Source organism: Theropithecus gelada, unplaced genomic scaffold (assembly GCF_003255815.1).
Source record: "Theropithecus gelada isolate Dixy unplaced genomic scaffold, Tgel_1.0 HiC_scaffold_2289, whole genome shotgun sequence".
NCBI lineage: Eukaryota > Metazoa > Chordata > Mammalia > Primates > Cercopithecidae > Theropithecus > Theropithecus gelada.
Genome location: NW_020258744.1, coordinates 1 through 4,702, shown reverse-complemented (window position 1 = coordinate 4,702; position 4,702 = coordinate 1). Strand labels below are relative to the sequence as shown.

The window sequence follows — 4,702 nt, the reverse complement described above, 5'->3', positions numbered from 1 at the left end:
TGAGCCAAGATAGTGCCATTGCACTCCAGCCTGGGCAACAAGAGCAAAATTCTGTCTCAAAAACAAACAAACAAACAAACAACAACAACAAAAAACCAGAATATGTGCACAAAAATGTTCATTGCAGGACCATTGACAATAGCAAAGACATGTAATCAACCTAAATGCCCATTGATGATGGACTGGATAAACAAAATGTAGTGCATATATACCGTGGAACACAACCATAACAGAGAATGAGATCATCTTTTTTGCAGCAACATGGATGGAGCTGGAGGCTGTTATCCTAGGTGAATTAATGCAGCAACAGAAAACCAAATACCACATGTTCTCACTTATAAGTGGGAGCTAAACATTGAGTACACATGGACACAAAGAAGGGAGCAATAGACATCAGGGCCTACTTGAGGGTGGAAGGTGGGAGGCAGATGAGGATTGAAAAATTACCTATTGGGTAATATGCTTATTACCTAGGTAATGAAGTAATCTCTACACTAAACCCTCATGACATGCAATTTAGTCATATAACAGTGAATTATCATCATTAAACATTAATATAACATCAAATGCTTTTGTAAATCAGTAACTGTTACAAAATAACACTGGCTGTCTGAAAGGGGTTTGTAAAATAGGCACCTTCATATACTATGGGTAAAAGTATACATTGGTACAAGCTGTCTAGAAAGTGATTTGATGATACGCAATATGTATTAAGAGCTTTTAACAGCTTTGTACCTTTTGACCTAAGATTCCTTAGTTTTTTAAAAAGGAATATTCTGAAATTCTGATAAAGATTTCTATAGAAAGGTCTCAGTTTAGGGTTGTTTATAAAAGCAAAACGTTCAACAATGTGACAGTAGTTATATAAAGTATAGGATTATCCAAATGATAGAATATGTACCAATTCAAAGGATTTTTTTTAGATATATGATAAACTGGGTAGCTACACATGATATAAAGCAGAATACTGTCTAGTTAGTTGTTTATCATTTGTATGGACCAGGAGAGTCGGTCAGGTCCATTAACTGTCTTGGTGGAAGTATCTGCTTTGGTATTAGAAAATGCTCTCATTTTTTTGCTTATGTCAATATTGGGCATATGTGGCACAAAAGTGTGCTCTACAAATCCCTAAATCATGTGAATTTCATCACTCAGAAATTATTTGGTGACACCGAGACTCCAGAAATGATTAAAGCATCGTCCCTCTTCTTAAGGAGATCACAGTTCACTGAGGAGCCTGGCATGTAAAACATTTGTTATAATAAAGACCCCGGCAGACAGAGATACGAATTGCTTTCAGTACCCAGAGAAGGAAGTAACTAACTCTTCTGGGTCAAAAGATTTTTATTCCATGAACAAGGCTGCATGAGAAGGTTGTACACAATCAGTTCATCAGCAGAATTAACAGGTAAATAACTGATTTCTTATGCTTCCAGCCTTGATAGGTCAGCGTGGTGAGGGATAGATAGACCTTAATCACCTACTAAATCAATGTTAAATACTAGCTGTTGTTTACTAGGTGATTGTTATATGGCACTCATTTATGTTAAATTTTTATGTTCTCTCTTTTTACTTCATAACACTACGGAGACTACACTTTTAAAAGGCAAAAATATTTTTAAATGTACTTCAATGATTCCAGCCTTATAGTTAGAATAATATAAAGTAAAACTCATAACTTATATCATGATTATTTGTGAATATGCCCAATTTAAACGTTATTTTAACTTCACACACCCATTTAGAAAACAGGCCAATTGTGCCTGAAATAATTCAGGTAGTTCCATAATAGGAAAAGTTGGAACTTTCTCTTAAAGTCCCCAACACACTGATAGAAACACTGAAGAGACTAGAATCAATCAAATTTTCCATGTAAATTATTTTATGTGTGGGGAGAGAAAGCAGCCGGGGACAATCAGATTTTAAGAGTGGAAAGGAGAGGTGAAAACCTTTAAACCTTTAACACGAATCTGTGGTGAGCAAGAAGTTTGATCACACAGTAAAAACCTTTGGGTTGACGGCTCCTTGAAGTCAAGTTCAGAAGTGAAAAACATAAAACAGAGAAATATATTGCAGGACCTAGGATTAAGACTTTGAAATTCACACTTGACAAGTTAAGTCCAGAGCTTTGAGCCCAACTCTGTGCTGAAGTTAAAAATGAACATGGCCTCTCTTGTTCTGACATAGGCAAATAAACATTCCTGGCGCAGAAGGGGGTGTCAGTATCAAAGACGCTGCGTTTGGTTAAGCCACAGTTAGCAAAATAACATGGTTTCTCTCTTTCAGAGCAGAGAGCTGTTCTTCCACATGGTATTTATTTTACTTACCATAGTGATTGACGCTGTTTATAAGCCGCACTCCCACTTGGGCATGGTTATTAGTCATCAGTACAATATCAAATAAGTCCTGTTCATCAGGATATAGATCACGGAGTCTAGCATTGACATACTGTAGTGCCTGCAGGTTACAAACATGAATGTGTGTAAAGAGGGGCAGGCAAGGTGGTTTTGGGGAGGCCACAGAGGAAGCATCTCATCAGAGTCAAATTCAAGCTCTGAAGAATCTTCTCTGAGAGATTCTGGCTCCTTTAAGGAAGATTTATCCCATGCATTTCTGCATTATCAACCTCTCATTCATAGGAACTCAGTTAATGTTCAGAATACATCAGTAATATTTGTTGAGAATTGTTTCAACTTTGGGTTCACTAGAATTATCTCTGGGGGACAGGTAGAGAGTAGGGTCAGGCTAATCCTTTTATGCTCTGTCTAGGTTTGATTGATTTTTAAAATCTGCTTTTATTGATCATCTAATGATTGTTTTTTAACTTTGAAAAATATGGACTGCTTCATGAATCTGCATGTCATCCTTGCCCAGAGGTCATGCAAATTGTCTCTGTTTCATTCCAATTTTAGTATATATGCTGTCAAAGAGAGTACTTTGTGTATTAACATGTATCTTTAGGTTTGTAGCTCCTGCCCATGCTTTTACTATGACTCATAAGTACATTCTACCAACAACTTGTAGAGGTGTCATTTGTTTTTGTATGGTTAAAATGTTATTGTGTAATATTTATATAAGCAGATCAAAGTTGTAAGTGCTATACATTTCAGTGTAAGTTCAGAGAACCTTACCTTTTCTATTAAAATCACACCCCTAAGTGCCAACAGCATCTTTATTTACTTAATATGCTATGTTTGGGGCCAGAAGAGCTAAAGTGAATTTCATTTCACTGTAATATGGCGTTTTATTTCTACTACTCAGGATTATAAATTCATTATGGCTTCTTAGCACTCCTTCGAGGGAGAGAGGCTTCTGTTACAGGTCTCATGATTAGGACTTCACTTAGGGAAGGCTAACATACCAAATCTAGGGCTGTGGGCTGGAGTTCCTCCACAGTCTGGAAGCCTGTGCGAAATCATAAACTGACCTGGGTCAGCTAGAAGGAGACAAGAATGACAATGGTGGGCTAGGAATGATCTGGGAAATTGAATGCCCTCCCAAGGGTTGGCCTGGGTCCTTCCCTCGCCATCGAGGGTCCTGGTGGACCAAAGACAGCTTGCAGAGTACCTTGACGAAGCGGAACGCCGGACCCGGGGTCAGGATGACATTCTCATTGGTGAGCTGATACTCCATGTACTTTTCCAGACCCTCTTCCTCGTAGATTTTCCTGCCGTCCACCATGTTGAAGAGCGCGCAGGATGAGAGAGCAATGGTGATGGCGTTCTTGGGTTTGGGCTGCAGAGAGGGACGGCAACGGGAGGACAGTCACATAGCCAGGAAGGGGACAGGGTTGGGGCTCCTCCACGGGAGGGTGAGAATAGGACCGCGGGTCCCTGCCTGGAGAAGTGGGGTGCTGGAAACAGCTGAGGCTGGGACTCCCTGAGGTTTGGGGAGGAGAAGCGGGAGACTGGGGAGGACCTCCCTGCGCAGTGGAGAGGAGGGCGGCTGGAAGAGGCTCTGCTGCCCGCTGCAAGGAGGGGCGCCCCGCGTGCCAGGGGTGGCGGGCTCGCTCACCGGCCTGGGACGCGAGGAGCTCGGGTTCTTCTCATAGAACGACCTCATGGATGCCCAGTAGGCAGCCTCGTAGTCGTCCTCATCCTCCCGCTGCTGCTGCTGCTGCTCAGGCAGACAGTCGCGGTCCAGTTGGTTGGAGGCGGGGTAGATCCCCCTGCGCTGGCTGGAGGACTTCCATTCGGTGGGGGATGTGCGCGAATATTCCCGCGACTGCGAGTCCCGGCTCTGGCGGATTTCCCTCACGATGCCTTGGGCCCAGGCCTCCGGATTGTCTTGCATTTTGGTGTTGCGCCGGGAGCCAGGATCGGGCTCTGGGGGCGTGGGAGGCTGTGAGTCCTGCGACCGGGGTGGCCGGGGCGACGCGGGCGGCTGGAGCGAGGGCTGCCCGGACAGTGCCGGCGGTGAGGAGTCATGAAGGCTTGGGGAGGTGGATGGAGTCCGGGAGCTCGTGGAGCTGCTGGGGAGCTGCAGCAAGACAATGGGCGTCTGAAGTCGAGGCCTGCCCAGGGTCCCTGTGGCCAGCTCTGCCCAGCTCCCGTCAAGGATCTGTCCTTTTTGCCCGTTCCATTCCTAGACCTTGGATGGGTGCTGGTTCATCTCAGCTCCTTAAGTAGGGCTTAAGGGAACCGGACATTTCTAGACTTCAGCCGTTTGATATTTCTGTTAAACAGACACAGAGACTGTCTGC

General features: G+C 43.5%; 1 non-coding gene across 1 annotated transcript; it reads right to left on the bottom strand.

Moving 5' to 3' along the window:
* Positions 1-2,829: 2,829 nt before the first annotated feature.
* On the bottom strand, positions 2,830-2,936 carry LOC112617532. Its single transcript, XR_003117922.1, has one exon. It is a non-coding gene; the product is annotated as a U6 spliceosomal RNA (small nuclear RNA).
* Positions 2,937-4,702: the final 1,766 nt, after the last annotated feature.